The following is a 21,951-nucleotide window of genomic DNA, read 5'->3' as shown; positions in this document are numbered from 1 at the left end:
TCCAACAAACTATGCACCATCGTTGTACTCATGCAGGGGAATTTTAACAGGAAAAATGTTAGGGGCTGCCATTACTTTGATCCATCAGTATGTGCTAGAGACTGTGGACGGTGAGGAGGATAATGCTGACGACCACCACAGACCGAGGAGGAGAAGAGTGTTCAAACCCAGGGTAACCTACCAGGGGCTACATGATCTGGAGATGGAAGAGAGTTACAGGGTGGACAGAGACATACTGCAGCAAATCATCGAGCTGTACCAGCCTCAACTCAGACCCAGACCCAACATTGGAGAACCCATGCCAGTGGATACCAAGGTATGTGTAGCCTTAAGAATACTAGCTAGAGGTACTTTCCAAAGACCTACTGGGGACATCATGGGGGTGTCACAGGCATCCACATCCAGAGTACTGCACCAGCTCCTGGATGCCGTCCTACCACATGGCAGTGAGCACTCTTACTTCCCCAACACCCGTGAGGAGAGGACCAGCAGTATGCATCGCTTCCACCATGTAGCAGAATACACGGAGGTACTGGGTGCAATAGGCTGCATGCACATCCACATCAAAGCACCACCCAATGAACAGGGTAGGATCTACATAAACCACAAGGACTTCCCTTCCATCAGCTGGCAGGTTGTGTGACATGCCCAGGGCATCATCATGAATGTGTGTGTTGGCAGCCCTGGAAGCCATTACAACTCCCAAATCTGGCATTCATCACAGCTGTACCAGGCATTTGCCAGGGGGGACATCCCATATGGCCATCTGGTGGGGGATGCTGGCTATGCACTGGCGTCATGGATGATAACACCCATCAGAAATGTACACACACCCACTCAAGAACACCATAATGAGGCACATGCACAAACCAAGGTAATTATAGAGCCTGTGTTTGGGATGCTCAAGTCACGGTTCTACTGCCTTGACATATCTGAAGGAGCCTTGCAGTACTCTCCAGCCACATGTGCACACATGTTTATAGTACGTGCCATGCTACACAATATGATCCTGTGGAAAGAGCTGCAGAAGGAACAGCATGGGGAAGGGCCACACAGCCCACCACCATTGCCAAGGTCCCCACAGGCTATGAAAAACTCTCGTGCACCCACAATGAAATCCTAAAAACTGTTCAAGTACGCTGATATATATAGATCCACCAGAAGCTGCTTTTTTTAAAAAATGCTGTGATTTATTCCAATGTTGCATACAAAACTTAGTTAAGCACTTTCATCCACACATTCATGGACTTTTTCAGAACAGATCAAATAAATCAATAGGTTCCTTAAATATGTACAAATTTGATGCCAAAATTACCAGTACCCTTAAAAACAACACATTTAAAGACATATTAACCTAAGCTACTACAATACATTCAATACACTTGTCAGTATTAAAAAATACAAATGTAGTAAATCCATCATCTTAAGTATAAACAAAGTGTAATAATGAATAAATCTCAATATGTTTTAAAAGTCATTATTTATAAAAATTCATAAATGTGTCCCCTAATAAATATCCCCTAATATATACTTACATCTGTGCAATAATTGTCATGTTAAAAACACCTACCCATGTTAATCATAAATACAAGGAAAATATATTATATTCAACTATAAGCATTCTTTAAAAATTGTGAATTTTACACTAAGTCTTAAGTTGCAATATAGGCTTAATTGTTATACAGTCAGTTAACCCTGGTTCATTAGATGCATCAGTTAATAACTGCCATTTCACTTCCCTCTCTCCTAAAATAGCTTTGTAATTGCCTTCCCATGGCCCAATAGTTACTTGTACTACTATAGAAAATTTAAAAGTGTGTGACTGACCAAGTCCTTCTACATGTCTGTATAAGGCGTTATTTTTGTCATTCCGCCTAATACTGTAAAGATGGTAATAAATTCTTTTTTTAAAAGATCTCTCAGTTTTTCCTATGTAGAAGCAAGGACAAATCATGCACTTAGCTAAATATATGATATTTTTGGAGTTGCAATTCCCTTGTCTAAAAATTTTCTTAGTGTTATTAATAGTATCCAGTGTAACTCCTTCCACTTCCCATATCGAGCTACACTGATTGCAACTCCTGCATCGTCTTGTGCTGTTGTTCTGCTTATTAATTCTTCTACTCATACTTCCTCTTTCTAACAGAGACTTCAAATTATGACCCATCTTGTAAACAAATACTGGTTGATCCCCAATTATGTCACTAATTCCTTTGTCAGCCATAAACACATTCCAATTTTTAGAGAAAAAATTTTTGATGGCTTGAGCTTGGAGGTTGTATTCCAAGATGCAAGCCCTTTTGTACTGGAATTCATTATTCAGTGTATAATCACTGCCCTTGTAAAATTCAGTCCCTAATATAGGGGGGTATTTCTTGCCCCATTCACCTATCACATAACTACTGACATCCTCAAACATGTGCACTGGGTAACCCCTAGTTTTAAACAAGGACTTAATGAAATCAATTTCATCTTACATATCCTGATAGCTTGATGTCATTCTTATCGCCCTTATACATTGTCCCCTGAATATGTTTTTTAACATTTTCCTGGGATGGTTGCTTGTAAATTCCAAGTAACTGTTGGAAAACGTGTTTTTCCTGTATATCCATGAATTAAACCCATTTGGGGTATTAGATATAAAGGTGTCTAAATAAGCTGTACCATCTAAACTCCAAGAGTAAGTAAATTTTAGGTAACTACTAGTACCATTCAAAAATTGTATAAAATCATCTATGATATCACTTGGTCCATACTATAATATAAAGATGTTGTCCAAAAATCTTGTATAATGTCTAATATATTTATAGTAGTCACATTTGAATAAATGTGAAGTTTCCCAAGCTAGCATAACCAGGTTGGCGAAAATAGGGGCACAAGCTGCCCTCATAGCCACCCCCCTGGTTTGTCTATAAAACTCTCCTTCAAAATATATGTAATTTTGGTCAAGTATAATGGACATTAATTCCATTAACAAACTAACTTGATCCCAGTTCAACTCCGAGTACTGCCTTACACTATTGCAAAAAGCTTCCAAACCTTGTTCTTTTGGAATACAGGAAAATAGGTCAATTACATCTACTGTGATATAAATCAACCTTTCTTTCCAAACGTCTGGGGTAAGATGGCTTAAAAACACCCAGGAGTCTTTTATCAAGTGTGGAATTTTGGTGTAAATGTGCTTTAGCCATTTGTCGATAGCAGTACCCAGTGGGAAAGTTTTGGACAAGCTACCAGAAACAATAGGACGGAATGGTGGGTCAATGATATTTTTGTGGACCTTAGGTATACCCACAATAGTAGCATTAAAGGATGTTCTACCTTTAAAAAGTTGTACGTATCAATAGTGATACGATTATCTAGCAAGTATTCTTCAAGGTACATATCAATACGTCTGTACCCTATATTTATTTTGTTGATGGAGACTGTCTCATAATTCCCTGAGTCCTGCAATATCCTAAACTTTTTGTTTGTGTACTTCATATTATCACATAGGACAACACCACCTCCCTTGTCTGGCTTCATTATTCTAATGTTGAAAACAGTTCTAAATTGTTCCAGTGTCCTAATTTACTCATCTGTCAAGTTACTGTGAAATTGTTTATATCTCATATTGTTTTGTAGTGTATAAATTTCTTTAGTAATCAATTTCTCGTATAAAGTCACACTGGGGTGAGTGGGAGGGATATAAGTACTTATTTCCCTTAAGGTGTCATTAGCTACAAAATTAGTCTTATTCTGAAAATGAAGTGTTAGATTGATCTTCCTGAGGTATATTTTAATTTCAGTCAAACAATCAACTACCTGAAATTTTCCTTTAGGTATATATTTCATTTCTTTGGACAAAAGTTCAAAATGATTCTTATTTATACTCGTATTAGTATAATTGTAAATTTTGAAGTTGTCCAAACAGAACACTAGACCATCAGTAGTTGTTATGTTAGATTCACTGTGGGGGTCCGTACGTGTTAACATCTCGTGTCCCACTCCCAATTCCGTTCTATGTCCTGTCCCTGTGCCCAAGATCCTCCATTCCTTTTCCACCTCTTGTCCTTTTTCCATCCTTTTTTGTTGTTGTTCCCAGTCCCTGTAAAAATGTGAGCCCTTATAACTTACTTGTTCCCCTTTATGATATCTACCATTATTACTATCTACATCTCTTTTCCTTTATTATACCCCTTGTTTCTTTCATCCTTCCATGGATAGACACAGTTGCATTTGTACTGTTTTAGATCTCTTTTTAATTTTTTACATTTTTTAAAATAAATGCTTTCGGCTTTTTTTTGTCAGCCATAAAATATTGTTTACTATACAGTTTCTCCCACTGCTTAAATAACAAGTCATTCACAATTTTATTATTGAGATTTTCCACTTCTTCCATTAATGCACATAATTTCTCATCATTTTTCTTAATAAGAAGCTTCATGAATTCAAATCCAAACTGATTGAATAATGCACCAAATTCATTGTGTCTAGTTTAATTCAACATTATTCCCATAGGTACCTTAAAAAAGTATATTCCCATGGGGACGATCTTGCTAATTATACATTTGTTTAAATAAGCATTGTCCAGTTGCACCCCTTTTATAGCATTGAGCTTCTTTCTGAACAAGTAAATTAAATCTTTTAAGGTACCATTAGTTAACACATCATTACTTGTCTCCGACTGCACATTGTTAAAACTGCTATTCATATGAAAGTTATAACCATCGTGATTTTTTAAATAATCTTCTAAGTTAGTGAAAGTCTGTTTTGTCTCCATATTATTTGTTTTAGACTGAGCACAAGATCTAATACTAGAACTGTGTCTAACAGTACCTGTATTTGTAAGATTCATAGTGTTCACATTGTTTACAACAGTCGCATATGTCCTTCCAGTCATATTCCATTTGGGTTTAGCACCCAAGCGATGATAATCGTCTTCAAAGTTATGTAGTGAGAAGTCAAAGGTAAAGTCCTTGTCCAACTGCCTACTGGTATTGCTTATGTCCAATGTCCGAAATAGTTCGCCCGTTCTCTGGACAGTGAAGGAGCTCTTACCCATTCCCTGTCCATTAGGTAATTTGAAATCGGAAATACTTCCAGGATCATTATAGAGCCTGTGTTTGGGATGCTCAAGTCACGGTTCCACTGCCTTGACATATCTGAAGGAGCCTTGCAGTACTCTCCAGCCACATGTGCACACATGTTTATAGTATGTGCCATACTACAAAATATGATTCTGCAGAAGGAACAGCATGGGGAAGGGCCACACAGCCCGCCACCATTGCCAAGGTTCCCACAGACACAGAGGGACTCAGAGGAGGAGGCCCCTGAGCCTGCTCCCATAGGCAGATGGAGGCATGCCCAGTATGCCCAGGCCCTGGCAAAGAGGCAAAGCATAGCACACACACTGACACTGTAGGGACCCAGGGACTGACACCTCTCTCTGACTTGCACACACAGTAAAATAGATGACACACACATCACATTACCTGTAACTTACCATGTATAGACAGTGTACTGTGTGATCCAACATAGGCAGCCCTCAAGAACCATCGTTACAACTGCTGCAGGCACAAGGTAAGTCAGTCTTCTTAACAATACATGAATGGATTAGTATGTTTTGGTAGCATATCTATGGTAATGCTGCATGCATGTAAGGGCATGGGGTGGCCTACAGGGATAGCAGCAGACAACTGACAGCTATGTGGAACACCAGGAAATGTTTGCCCAAAACTGGCCACCCCACACTATGCAGTAGTACCCAAGGTATCAAATCCAACTGCAGTATATGTGTGGGGGCAACTAACTGGGGGGGGTCATAGCTCACAGGCATGGATGTCAGTGTGGGGGACCCATACCCAACCCTCACACCCACACAGCATGTCAGCTGTAGAAAACCAAAGAGAAATGTCTGGTAAAGGCACACAAATGGTGGCAATGTTGAATTACCCCCCTTCAGACTCACACAGTGATAGCATAGCAGGACTCGCAGTTGCAGTAAGGCTATGAAAAATAAGAAGTTTGAAACTCAAATGTATGCTATTACAATCTGACCTGTGCTCTTTACTGATATTCCTCTAGTCTCCAAGACAGGGCACAATAGTACAGTAAATGGAACTAAAATGTAAAGCAAATATCAGCACAGTCTGTGCAAATGTGTACAGTTGACAGGTGTACCCCCACATATACCCACAGAAATGCAGTAACATGTATGTTTGCTAGGAAATAGCAGCATAGCACACACTGGCAGGGCTGTAACAATACATGTGAAAACATGTTGCCTGTTCACAATATGCAGGAGTCAATGAGCTATGCATATGTGTGGTTAATACTGCCAGGATCTGGCCAGCGCGTTCTCCTGGCTGTCGTCTTGTAGTGCCCTAGGTACAGTGCTGTGTCTGACAGGGCCATGTGCAGATAACTACATTGCCAACTGTTATGCATGTCAATGACACCCACTGCTCTGCCACTGACATACCTGGAAGTCACAGTACTATGTGGAATATACTACACATATAATGGCCATCTTGAAGGATGTGTAGCCGATGTTAAGGCTTTTGTGAATATAGTGCTTTTTGGTACTTTTGCCAGTGGTTATTTTCAATAATCCTTTTTTTTATGTTTGCTTTTACATATAATGGACATTCTTGCAAAGTAGTATACATTCTGTACCCACACCCATAACTCCTAACTTCTGACAGCAAGACATCTGGACAAGGGCAGAAATAAAAGTGGAATAAAGGCACAATGATAGGCATGTGTTGTAAATATCGCCCTTACATACTGAGAAGGTTGGTAGGGTGAGGGGTTTGCAGTAGCGGGAATTGTATGAAGGTTATGCAGTCTGAAACAGTAATGTCTGTCATTATGTTGTAACATCACCCTTCAATTATTTGTAACTAACTTGCCATAAAAACACAAGTTTACATAGACAGGATGAGACCTTTAGCCAAACACCTGGACAACCTGCCAAAAAATGTACAGGTGAGAGGTATGGCCACACAAGGATATGACATCTCAGGTTAGAAAGATACCACACTAGCAGGAGATCCTCAGTCAGCATATCACCAAGTTGCTGGACTGTTTACACAGCATGTCATCACTCAACTGGCTGTAGCCACACCTCACAAATGGGTAAGAATGTACATAGCTGCCCTCATAATATCAGTTTATGCATCATACAACTACTATTCCTCTGGTAAAGCACTGTGATGATCTGAGGATGTCTGACACTAGGTAATGACACAATACATTGCAGTATCAGACTACAGATATGTCAGAAAATGTCTGCTAATCAAACTCAGCACCCAGAGGAAAGTCCTGTACACTCCTGAGAGGTATGGCTGTAGCACACAAAACCCAGGACTGGAGTACACCTATCTCTGGAATGGAGTCCCACTCTATCTATAGAATGTTACACTGGGCATGATTCTACACTTACAGAATCACAGGACATGTTGAAACCCACATCGGACTATATGACTGTATTGTGTTATATATGTCTGTGCATACAGACAGCTATGTACACCTTAACTGTCCCCACATACACACATCAGACAGGATTACCCTCAGCTAGCTGTTGGTTGCCCATATGTGATATATCTGCATCTGTTGCATAGGATACACATACATATATATGGGCAACAGATAACTTATGTCAAGCATACACACACATAGATGTGGGGAAGTGAGAGACAGACAGTGATAGAGAGAGAGAGAGAGAGACACACAGGGGGACACAGACAGTAAGTCACATACATGGGGTACCCTGAATGGCATACAGTGATGTCCTGCTATGGACAGTGGCATACCCATTGTAAACAGTTGCATGTGCCAGAATAAAAGGTAAGCCCCATTGTGTAATAGTACTGAGGTTGGGTTTATAATATCACATCACCTGCTTGTGTATGGTGTGTGTGTGTGTGTGTCTGTAGGTCTATGTATTAGGAGACTGTTCCCACTCAGTACATTTCACATTGCCCTACTTCACAAGATCTGCTGCTGTCATCTACCTTAGAAGTACCATTGGACACCTATTATCTCTATAAGCTCAGTAGCAGGCGTGATAATTGTGTGACACTACAGTATAAATAACTAGATAGGTAGGGTTCTAATGTCATCACTGTTGACTGTGTTTGTGTAACAGTTGAGTGAAGGAGTGTGTGTTTGTTTGTAGGTGAAACAGTTTTAGGCCATTCCCACCCACAACACTTCCCAGTGCCCCACTTTATCAGTCCTGCTGATATCATTCCCCTTATCAGCACTTTTGGCCAGTTGTCAGCGCAGTAAGTTCCATAGCACTTGCGAAAACTGCATAACACTATTGTACAAATCACTAGATAGATAAGGGTTCTACTCTCAGATCCAGCAAATGTGTGTGTGGGTGTATAAGTGTGTGTGTAAGTGTGATTGTTTGTAAGAAGAAATATTTTGATAACTTTCCCACCCACTGCCCTACTTTATCAGTCCTGTTGATGGCATTCCCTTTATCAGCACCTTTGGCCAATTCTCAACTCAGTAAGCTCTGTAGTGTGTGCAATAACTGCATAATACTATAGTACAAATCACTAGACAGACAGGGGTTCTAATCCCATTATTGGCAAGTGTGTGTGTGCGTGTGTGTGTGTGTGTGTGTGTGTGTGTGTGTGTGTGTGTGTGTGTGAGAGAAAGAATCATATTGTGTGTGGGTTATACCATTTTGAGTTGTGTACTACCCTGTACACTTCCCTTCACCCTATCTTACAAGGCCTGCTGATGTCATTCACCTTAGAAGTACCTTGGGACAAGGTGAATTAATATAAGCTCCATGGCACATCTGAAAACTGTGTAATACTATAGAAAAATAACTAGATAGGTAGAAGTTCTAATCTCAATATTGGTAAGTGTGTGTTAGGGTGAGAATTATATCCTCTCAGGGTTATACCATGTTGATGTGTGTACCATCCATGCCTGTTTACCACCTCCCAATAGCATTACTTTATATAGCATGTTAATGGCATCTGCCTCACATGCAGCATGTTAAACCATTGTACAGGCCATACCAGTTATCTGTACAGATGTCTACGGAATATCTGGATGTTTGCAATCCATATGTGGTCTGTGTCCTCTAACAGTGACCATGTATGTGATATTGTTGCCAAATAGGTTACAGTTAGTGTACTGACATGAATGCCAGCATCAGACATCATACCTGACTGAAACATCATGCTGATACAATGTCCATTACCCTATCACTTGTCCAGGCTTGGGGGAGCAAAAGATAACTCCATTTGCTATTTCTGGTGGGTTATCTCACCTTCCATGAAGGCATTCAAAATATTATGTGTTGTAAGCGGTAGTGGGTTATGTCCCACACATATAATCTATGTGGGGCACGTCATGTGTATGTAGCACTATAGTACATTAAAGTAGATATGTAGGTTTATGAATCTGTCTATTGCCAAATGTTTTTGTGTTACTGTATGCACATCCCCTGTGTCAGTCTTTACTTTGTGTACACAAAGGATACACCATTTTGTCTCCCTGTTCTACCCTGTGAACTCAGGGATACATACCACAAACCTGTCATACACAGCACCATGCATGCCCTCACCAACTGCATCAGGGTTGAGTGTATGGAAAAGAAATGGCAGGGGCAACACATGCTGACATGTAAATCTGTTATGGTCAATCTAATGGCTAAGCTTGTGAGGGAACTACTGACAGTACTCAAGTAACCTGTCCCATATGCATGAGCCTGTGGTACTACACAACACTGAGGTGACATGTCTGAAGGCTACCTGTCTGTGACAAAGGGTATGTAGACAAGGTCACACTGTCTGACAACAGTGTCCAACACACACTGTTGCATGCATATACACAAGGTAAACTTACATATAAAGCTGTACCTTGCCTATGAAATGGTCAGTGTATTTCTACTCTGGCATACTCCCCATTGGTAATGTCTACAGGGCCACTGCCTGCAGACACACAGACACCTGGAACACAGAATACAGCATGTCAGACTACATTCAGTCAGTGGTACCAACAGCAATAATGCATCATGGCTAATAAGATACATACACCTTTATGTGTACCCATAACAAATGCAAGCAAACAGCACTTTACACAGTATTACATAGCTACACTGTACTATATTCACTCTGAGCATCAGACCCATATTAACCTGTCCCTGCATTGATGGTATGGATGACGGGATGTGGCACAGGTATCATCATATGCACAGGGTGTGGTGTTTTTTCTTTGGTTTTGATAAGTGTTTATAGTGTGGCACTGTTGGTGTTACCAGTTCCTTTGGTGAGTGGTGTTATTATGGAAGTTGCAACAAATAGCTTGTTCATGGAACTACTTAAGGATAGAGAATCCCAGTTGCCTTGAGCTGATCCATGGAGCTCTGCAGGATATAATGACCAGTCAGTGAAGTTTGAATAGCTGGAGAGACTGATGGTAAAATAAATTAATCTTTGTTATGACACTAAACTGCTAGAGAAAAATTTGGCTTTAAATATAACTCCCAGAGGTCTACGTATAGACTGACTTCCAGCTGGAGGGTTTACAGAGGTAGAACAAGATTTATTGTTAGAATGGCATGAGGTTTCATTACAATGTACTTTGGGCAGGTTAAAAATCCCAGTGAAAAGGAACTTGCATACTTTAAAACAAGTTCAGCAAGAGATTACTAGTCTAGAGAGCTCACTAAAACAACACATTTTTCAGCCCTCTTTTATCACTAAATTTGGTGACATTAAACAAAAACTGAATAAAGTCAAAGCTGAAGTGATTGGCAGAAAGAAGAAAAATAAAGTCAAAGCTGAAGTGATTGGCAGAAAGAAGAAAAAACTAGAGAGGGACATAAATGACTTTGCCAGTGGTTCTGTGTATTTAGTTCACCATTTCCCTCATAAAGGAAGGTCGCAAAATAGAAAGAACATTTTTTTGTTGTCTAGTCATGTTTCTTCATATTCTTCAGCTGAAACTCCAAATGCCTCTTTTGAGATGCTGCCTAATTAGCAGAAAACTACGTTCTCATAAAAACATCCAAGGCAAACTTTGAGAGAAAAATAGCTAAGGACAGTAAAGATAACCACAAAGCCTTCTTCAGCTATGTTAGAAACCTGGGCGGAAACCGTCAGATATGCTCAGAGTTGGTTCACAACAACAAAAAATACACTGAACCCACAAATATTGCTAACATTCTGGCTGACAGGTTCAGTGAAAATTTCTCGCCTCCTTCACCCCCAAAAGAAGAAATACTTATCCCAGCTGAATGTAATCTCCCTGTCATCTCAGATGTCCAAGTGAGAACCGCCCTAAACAAAGCAAAAAACACAGCATCAATGGGACCTGACAGTATCCCGGGGTGCGTGTTACGTGAACTCCAAGAGGAGCTAAACCCACACATAAAAATGCTATTTAACCTTAGCCTTACTTCGGGATATGTACCTGAACACTGGCCGACAGCAACAGTGGTCCCACACTACAAGGGGTGCCTCTACAGACCCTGGAAACTACCGCCCCATAAGCTTGACTAGCCTGGTCTGCAAAGCTATGGAAAGAATCATTATGGAACTCATAAATGGAGACATAGGGGACCTACAGACGCTTGACCCCACCCAGTTTGGCTTTGTAAAGGGCAGATCCTGCCTTTTAAACCTGGTTGACTTTTTCAAAACAGTCACTAGAGCCATTGATGAGGGCAAAGCAGTCCATACAGCATACCTGGACTTGACTAAGGCCTTCAACACAATACCCCACTCAGGCATCATAGATAAGCTAAACAGCTTAAAAGTAAACCCTTATGTTACTAGATGGGTTGCAAACTGGCTAAAGGACAGAACCCATAAAGTTAAAATCGCTGGAGCAATGTCAGACTCAAAGCCAGTCACAAGTGGTGTCCCACAGGGATCTGTCCTGGGACCCCTCTTGTTCGGCATTTATTTCTCAGATGTTAAAGCAAACATGGGATGGCTGTGGCTGACAAAGTTCGCAGATGACTGCAAACTAGGTGCCATAGTCGATAGATCAGCAGATACACACATCCTACAAAAAGGCCTCACTGAAATGGACAACTGGTGCCGTAGTCACGGCCTTAAACTAAATGCCAAAAAATTTATAGTCATCCCTTTTGGAAAAAACAAAGTACCCACAAATTATCACATAGACAGCAACCCACTGAGTACGGAAAAAGTAATCAGAGACCTAGGGACCCAAGTAGACAGTGACCTCTCATTTGACACCCACGTTGCCAAAGTGGTTAGAAAAACATTCTACCTTGCACACCTCATCATGAAGGGTTTCACATCCAGATCCAAGGAAGTCATTGTACCCCTATATTCCTCCCTCATCAGACCCATGATTGAGTACAATGCCCCATTTGGTATGTACCTCACCCAGCACTTGCAACAGCTGGAGAGACCACAAAAGTACCTCACCAAAAGGATCAAGGTTCTCCAACATATGTCTTATTCTGCCAGACTAAAGAAACTTCAGCTCTATTCAGTAGCATACCACCTGCTCAGAGGTGATCTCTGCCTGACGTACAAGGCCATGTCCAATCAGGATCTGATGGACATGCTCCACCTCAAAAATTCCAACTCCATCAGGACCACGAGAGCTAAAGACTTAAACCTCGGCACAAGTATGAATAGGACATGCTGGAGGGATAGATTCATAACCCAGAGGCTTCCCATGCTATGGAACAGGATCCCAGTTCATAATAGGCAAAGCCCCTCACTGACTCTCTTCAAGAGAAATCTTGATGAGTGGATGGGAGATCGTAAGTTTACCCCAGGGGTCACATCTGTGTCACTGCTAGACAGGGACACAGTAAACTAATTCTATTATATAAGGGGACCTTCACTGTGTCACTACTAGACAGAGGCACAGTATTCTAGATTTATTCTGTACATTTTTGTACCATTTCATGGGGTGGCAAAAGCCACATCACTATGGCTAGGCTTACAAATGCCCCAGGGCAGATAGCCTAGTACTATACTGTGAAACTATGAAACTATGATCAGGTGGTTAGGAGAACCAATCAGGTTCATCGCAGGGCTCTCAGGGTTTTCAGAACAGCAGCAGCAATAGGAATGCAGGCAGCAAACCGAAACAGGAAGGGAAACATTAATTTTGGACATTTGCAACATGTATCTTCACAAATTGTTGAGAATAGACTCAATGAAATTCAAGGTAGTAATGTTGATTGTTTAAAAATTGTTAATTTAGCACTTTGACACAGTTATTGGTGTGCTGTTAAAGGGAGCCAAGTTTGTTCCCACTAAATGTCACTCTCTTGCTAATGTACTTATTGAAGCTAGTAAATTCTGTTGCAAACTTCATTTGAAAGTGTATTTTTCTAGAGATACTTTATTTAACATGCAAAGAAATGTTTCATCCATATCTGAAAATTCTGAAGACTCATTGTCAGATGTATCTATATATGACTATGATAAAAGTTTAAATGTACTTTATTGCAGCACCGAAGAAAGCATTAAATGTAGCACTGCTTTTGTTACTGGTTATGGTCAGCTTAAGATTCCTAGTTTACTTAATGTGGAAAACACCTTTTGTCCCCTGAAATTGTCTCCTGTTGTTGCTATGTTTGAAAAATTGTTATTGAATAACAAAAAAAAAAAATTAGTAAATTCAAATGGAAACAATTTAATTTAAGTAAAGAAGAATGGCAGGAATTTTCCAAACTCCATGGCCAGATAGGAGATTATACTTTTAGGGTAGCAGACAAGGGGTAACTGGGTAATTATGGATAAAGCTGGCTACCAGAACATGGTAATTGATCTTCTGTGTGACAACAGAATTTGTTAAGCTCCCTTAAAACTCTCTTGCATGGTTTAAAATTGAGTTAAGTGAAGTATTAGAGAAGGGGGAAAGGCTGGAGATCCTCTCATCGCAGTCTATGAAGTTTTTGTTGCCAATGCTCAAGACCCATATTTTTATGCTATACCAAAGATTTACAATAATGTGAGCAGGCCACCAGGCAGATCGATTGTTGCTGGCATCAGTTCTTATCTGGAAAATGCAGGGTATTATTGGACTCCTTACTTAAAATGCATTTGAGTTCCGTACCAGACCATATAAAGAACACACACGAGTTTTGTGTTCTAATGCAGAATATGGTGTGGAGAAAAGAATATTTTTGGGCCACTTTGGACATTTCTAATTTGTACATGAATATTACAACCAGTAAGGGTCTGGAAGCTATGGCACCAATACTGGCTGAAGGGCTTCACAGTGCCTACATTTTGGAATTTCTTGAATTTTGTTTAACACACAACTATTTTAGTTTTAACAAGGAATATTATTTGCAGATAAGGGGCACTGCTATGGGGGCTCCTTTTGCTCCCTCTTATGCTGTTTTGCACATGGGAGAGTTTGAAAAGTGGTTTGTGTACAACCATATTTATTACAAGGAGAAGGCGATGCTATATAGGCGATACACAGACGATTTGATTTTCATATGTAAGGGACAGACTTCTGTACCATTAGTTTTCTGGATGTCCAGTTTTTTGTGAATGAGATGGGAGTTATTCAACATGTTCCATTTAGGAAGAGTACTGCTGTGAATAATTTTTTGCATTCTTCCAGCATGCACCCTGAACATCTCATTAAGTCATTGCTTTATGGTAAATTTAGAAGAGTATTGATGAAGACTTCTGAGATGGCTTCTAAAGAAAAATCTCTGGCTGAAGTAGAGGAGAGATTGGCCAGAGGGTATTCTAGATCTATTCTTAATGAAGCAAAAAATAAACTGTTGAATGATGTGATAAGTAGGGAACACTTGTATGAGAACAGTAAGTTTGGACATAGAATTTAAATTTACTTCAAGAGAAGAAGGGACAGAAAATAAAATATTTTAAGTTACTAGGTTTAGTCCTTTTTCAGACACATCGACAGGTGGTTACAAGGTTATGGCCATTGATAACAGCTGATGATAAACTCAGCACTTTATTTCCACAACATGTGACTTTTTCTTTTGGTAGATTTTTAAACCTAAAAGAATTGTTGGACTACCCAATTTTCAATCAGACCCAGAATAGTTCATTAGAGTTTTTTCCTTGTGGAAAAAGCAGTGCATGCCATAGAATCAGAAATGTATCCAATACTATGATCAATGGGCACAGATTTGTCTCTCAAACAAGGTTTAATTGTCAATCGCGGTGTTACATATGTTCTGGGTTGTGGGTGTGATGAGGTTAGATGGTAAATAAGTCAGACCAAAAGAAAAGTTAAGATTAGAATTTTGAAGCATTTGGGAAATATTAGAAGGGGTAATATAGGCTTCAGTCCAGAGGCAGAACATTTTATTGAAGCCCATTCAGGAAATTTTGATTCCCTGTTTTTTAGCGTATTAGCCCAACCATCTGGCAGCTGTGGTAGTGGTACTCTTTGCTAATAAGTTAAATCAGCTGGAGACTTTCATTTTAATTTTGGAACCTTTGTCCCACATGGATTAAATCAGGAGGTGGTGTTAAATTTTTGAAGAAATGTCATTGATAATATGTTCATAAATTTATATATGTGTTTGTGTGTGTGTGTATATTTTTCATATAAGTACATACACACATTATGAGAGGGTGTTGTAGTTGATTTTTTTTTTGTTGATGTTATTGCTGTAGAATTCATGGTAATTTTTCTGCTGCTGAAGTTATGGGAAATGTAATAGTTTTTCATGACTAAGGGATGTGTTTATGTACAATGTGCACTGGTCACTTTAAAAGTAGGATGTATTGACAAATTTTGAAACACAATTGCTTAATTGTTTAGTATATTTAAGCTTTAGAATTTGATATGCTTATATCCCTTGAAGGTGAAATGCCGAGGTATCAGGATTGAAGCTGTTTGGTACTCCAATTCTGTGTATGCCTTTTGGATTTATTAGGTTTTTGTGTTTTTTCTTTGGTTTTGATATGTGGTTTGGGTTTGCCAGAGGCCTAGGTTGGGCCATACGGTTGACATCCATGCGTGTGTGTTTGGAGGGGTATTCTATAGATGGGCTGTGCAGAGGTGCTGTGCATGTCAAGAGGTGACCTGCCTGTGATACATGTGTGTGTGTGTGTGTATGTGTGTGTGTGTGTGTGTGTGTGTGTGTGTGTGTGTGTGTGTGTGTGTGTGTGTGTGTGTGTTTGTTTGTATGCACATAGTCATGTCATGTGGCTGCCCTACACAGGGTTATGTTGGACAGCTGTAGACCGTACATGACAAGGGTATTCAGTTCACCATCTCCGGCCATGGACACATGAACTGGTCCTGACAGGGGTCTCACTGGCACCACCAGGCCTACGGCCGGATGCAGTACTGCTTCATGATGATGACTGCTGTCTGCTGGATACCTGTCCCTAAAGGGACTGGCCAGGACCATGTGCCCATGGCCTGCTCCATTGGGATGTGGACAGCAACCTGCCTTCGGTAGTGCTGGTGTCACTGCCACTATGGGAGTGTGAAGGTGCATGGCCCCATAGACTCACAGCTGATGTTGGTGCTGACCTACGTCCATGTGGCCAATGCCCATCTCCCACCACACACTATAGCACAGACATGCCATGGTCGAGGATTGCCAAGGTCTCACCCACTGTCTATGCCTGACCTCAGTATTTTGGCATGTGGCCTCAACAAGGTCATGTATGTTGCCACATAAATCAGGAACTGTTGCATCCAACACTCTATGAGTATTTGTCTGGTGTTGCATTCACTAAGTGCCTGTGCATCCATGACAGCCCGAAACATGTGTCTGGGGACACCTGCTGTAGCAAGTGTGACGGCAGCTTGATGAACAGCAGTCCTTCTGTGAGCATCCCTGTCCATCTGCCTGTGTGGGACCTCACCTGCACTCTGGCTATGGCCAGTGTCTACACTCACACCTGCCATAGTCACCGCACTAGCCTGTTCCATGCCACCACCTGCCAACTGTCCATCATCTATGGCTGCTGGGGACGGGGCATGTGTGGGCATGTGACTGTGTGCAGGGACATTGTGGATGATTGTAGGATGCCAACTAATGGCACAGATTCAGCCCCAGACAACACCACCTGTTCCTGAATATGACAATCATCATTGCCAGAGTCTGCAGAGAAACAGACATCAGATTCTGAGCAGGAGGGACCGCGATCAGCATGAGCACATGTGGGGGAAAGACAACATATGTACATTAATTGCTGCACGAACCAAAAAGGAAAAGATAAACGGAAGACCACAGATGAAAAATCCACTTAAAACACCAGTTTATTGCACCTCTAGTGCTTTGGTAACTGCCTTCAAGGAGTATAACACATCATATAACTTACACAGTTTATATACCCTAATACATCTAACAATTAAACAAGCAGCCTAAACCAATTAATCAATAAACATTAAAAAATACTTAATACTACTTTCTCATCAGATAAGAAGCCTCCAGTTACATTCCACATTCAGACCCTGAGGAAATAAAGTGTCATATTTCAAAATAAAAATAACAAAAAAATACTTTTTTATATAACAACTTCTTTTTATACAAATCATCAGAAAATACACCCTTCATAATATGTTCTAAGATAGTGGCTTGTAACGCATTTGTATTAGAATTGTGAACCAGCATAACATGCTTAGCAACAGGGCTATCTTCTTTATTACTTATAATATTCCTGACATGCTCCTGCAGTCTAGTTTTAAACTTCCTTTTACTTTCTCCTATATATACAAGGTTACACGGACATTTCAACGCATAAATACCTTCAGTATTACAGCTATATATATTTTTAACCTCAAATACATGGCTATTTATATACTTAAAAGTTGGAACAATATAATGACATACATTGCAATGACCACAGGGTGAAGTTCCTAGTCTCTGCATGGTCCTATATTGTAATGTCTCAGTGGGATATTTAAATTTATTATGTACCAAAATATCTTTTAAAATTCCTACCTCTATGAAATGAGATGCCTAAAGACCTAGACAATACATTTTTTAGGTCCATTGATCTAAACAAAAAGTTCCAGTAGTGTTTAACAATATCTAATAAAACATCACTGAAAACACTTTATGTAGAGACAAAATAAACTAATCTTTTCTCTTGATTTCTAACATCTAACTTATATTCCTTACTTCCATACTTATAAGTACCAACTTTATGTTGTTCATTAATAACCTTATCTATAGCTGTCTGAATACTAGCTTCACTATAGCCCCTCAATCTAAACATCTCACTAGTCACACTAATTTCTTTAAAGAAGTCCATGTCAGTATTACATAGCCGTCTAAGTCTCATAGATTCCCCATAGGGCAAAGAGACCAAAGTATGAACTGGATGACAGCTAGTCCCCATCAAATACTGATTACTATCAGCAAATTTTCTATGCACAGACGTACGCAAGATATTGCTGTCCTCCAAAATTAGATGTATGTCTAAAAAGTTATATCTTTACCCACCTGTATGCCGTCAAAGGAAAGTCCAACCCCCAGATTCATGTAGCTCGGCGCAAGGCCGGTGTAAGGCCTGCGCCAGCCATGCGGCGTATAAATGGTGTAGTAGCGCCATATGCATATTAATGTAGGTGTGCCGCTAACACATCCACGTGCATAGGACACGTGCACGAGTGCATGGGGCATTACTAAGCTGCGCCCAGAGGCGTGTCAATGTCTGCTGGCGATGAGCAACCTAAACTGCTGAATATTATAGCCTGCCTGCAATAGTAATCGCACCTATCAGTGTCCGTGGATAATGAAACATATGCAAAGCATGCAAGACAGTTCCTGGCCACACAAAATGGAGAACCAAACAGAAATGCCCACAACACAATATGAGTTCCGATCCATGGAACAAATGATATTTAAAATCGTGTGTCCGTAATGTACTGCACTGTCAGTAGTTATACCCAGTGGAAGTGAAGCGCATCATGTCAGCGCGCCGCCAATACACACGTCTAGCCCCATGGGCATGGTCACCAGCAGTCCCACAGTGGTAGTGATAGTACACAGCTGGGCAGTTGTGGCTATATAACAACCGTAAAGAAACCTGACAGTCCAAATTGTATACCAAACACACACAAACATATGTATACTAAAATGTGCTATACACATGAACAGGAACGTAACCGTAACATACACATAGGATGCCATATGCGGAACTGAGATATCCAAAAGCAGAACCCATGCATGCAAATGCAATACGCAACAACCCCTGTATAGCACATAACCCGCACCCATGTCTGAATGTCCACCAAATCCAGCTACCAGCCTTGCGCATCCATACACCTACACATAGCGAGTATTCCCCATATGTAGTAAGAAGTATCGTCCTAGGCAGTGTCAGGATTGCAAGTATGTATCCCATGTTTGTAAACATCCCATCACAGGTACGTAAATCCAAATGCCCGCATGTTAATGTTTCGGCAAAATGTGTGTACATCCCGTGTGGGATAAGTAACCTGTTGAAACCTCAGAGTTGTTTACATGCCACGGTGTCCATTACTGTACACATCTGGACAAAACATGTATGTGTAGTCACGGTACTGTTCAGTTTCTACACAGACATGCAAATCATACTACGCAGGATGGAACAGCTATGCACCATGCAGGTCACCCCACTAGGGTTGCCACCTGTTCAGATGGCCAAGGTGGGACATCCCTTGTAGAAATGCGAGTATTTGCAGGATAAAACATACCCCCGGCCAGTGCAAAGGACAGAATTACACGTGTATGCCAAGATAAAAGCTTATTCCATAGCATTTGAATAGCTTATGCTATCCCAAATAATAGTTATGTGTAGCAGATACAACATACCTGTATCATGCAACTAGTAAAGAAAATAAGAAATATATTATTGTCTTAAAATCACAGGACATTTGCCATGTCTTAGGTGTCATCGCAGGACACACCTGTCCAAAGTGGGACCTCCCCTCGCAAAGAGGAACAAGTGGTAACCCTACTCCCCACTGAATTATCGACAGTATATATTCAACACAATCACATACCGACACCACCTCTCAACCTATTACAGCAACAAAATCTGGACAAAGCCTAAAAGGATGGGTGGACAAATAGGGACAGATGTAATTACTGCTCTCACAAGCTTCGAAAGTTCACTGAATAATAGTATGTACATAAGCAGGAAATGTTGTGAAGGATGTGGGTTAGTCCCCAGTATTACAGAGGTCCATACATATATACTGTAACAAACCGTCACATATGTTGACTGTACTACTGGATACCCGTAGTTAATTCATAGTTAAGTCATGTGCAAAATAATAACCCTAGTAAGAATGAATATGGGAAATAGTCAAATGTGAATGGGAACACCACTCACCGTGGATAATGTATTGTAACCACCCCCACCCATATTACGTATTGCCAACATCATAAGCTGCTGACAGGTGCCCAAACACCTGTGTCTGTAAACACAGATTAAATGTTTAAAATGGCCAAACCCTGTCCATGTGCTTTGTCTGACATTTGAACACGGTCAGGGCAGTTCCGTTCACCAGGCGGACAAGCCTAAACCCAGATCACCACATGAACACCCTGACAATTAAAGACCTGTATGTGTCAGGACTATAAGCCTTTGGGTTCTGAATATCCCTGCAGTGATTAAATATGCAGCTTGGGTCCAGAGCAGTAGGGAATAGGGAATGTGTAAGATGTAGTACCGCATTTTTCCCAGCAGGAGAATGGATGCCTGTGACGCAAGTAAGCGGTGAGGCATATGTTAATGTAGCTATGTACTATGGGTATGCATATAAATGAGTCAGAACACCAAACGTATAGTGGTTACAGCATCTGGCCAACGTGAATGCAGCCCCGGTTGAACTACGACTACAGCACATATGATGTGAAAGTGTAATGAATGCGTCTGTGCTGTACAGACAGTTAAATATGTAAAGGTGAACGTGTGTTTCGCATACGTCCATTAACCGGATTACAGATAATTACTGGTACTGTCACAAGTAATAAAGCCCACGTAAGCACAAAGACTTAGTAAACATATGTAACCCACAATAAGGATATGCATGCGGCGCCTCTTGTAACCCACAATAAGGAAATGCAAGTGCGCCTGTGCGTGTGTGATCCACTCACAGCATAGTAGATGAATGCTGTTTCCCCCACGTTAGTTATACATGGCTCAAACCTGTTAACCTTGTAAAGTATGGAACCGGACAAAGCCATGCAAACTACCGGTACAAATAGGGACAAACCCCAGATATGTGCCAGAACAAACATAGAAAGTGGATAGAATAATGGGTGTGTCAGTAGCATGGATTCTCTGAAGGGTATGCAGTCGTAACCTGAACTGCTTGCCAGAATTCCCCACTGTAAGTCTCAAATGAAATGCCACTACATTGCCAGATAGACACAGGTTTATGTAAAACACACCGAAGATAAAGGGGCAACAAGCTGTACACTCTGCGACAATCTGTATAGTGGAAAGGTATGGTATGGATATAGATATATGTGTATACACATAATCCACAGACGTAAACCAAAGCAAGTTATGAAATGAGGATTGGACATGTATATATGTATACACAACAGACTTATGTCCCGTAGATATGACATATGTACATAAATAGGCCACGTTATAGCTAATATGGGTAGACAAACAGACATGCATGACAGGTGAATAAACCGCTGCATTCCAAACCATTGGCCAGAAAGTGACAGTCCAGCAAGATCTACACTTTAAACATGCAGATAGGTGTCCATTGCAGGACTCCAAAAATTGATTTTTACATAGTGTCAACCGACATTGATGCAAAATAAGTGACCGCAGCAAATACGAAATAGCTGTACAGGCAACAGTATCAGGTGCAAGGATGATGACACATGTGTCGATAGAATGTATGACGTACGAACTGATATCCGGAGAGTGGGGAGTGCATATAAGTGTCTCCACACTTCAGTACCGCACACATTAAACGTGTAATGGGTACTGTAGAGGTTTGTCAGGTATGGGAATCATGGGTATGCAGAAATGG

Source organism: Protopterus annectens, chromosome 1.part2 (assembly GCF_019279795.1).
Source record: "Protopterus annectens isolate FY-2018-M chromosome 1.part2, PAN1.0, whole genome shotgun sequence".
Classification (NCBI taxonomy): Eukaryota; Metazoa; Chordata; order Ceratodontiformes; family Protopteridae; genus Protopterus; species Protopterus annectens.
This window is presented reverse-complemented; position numbering follows the sequence as displayed.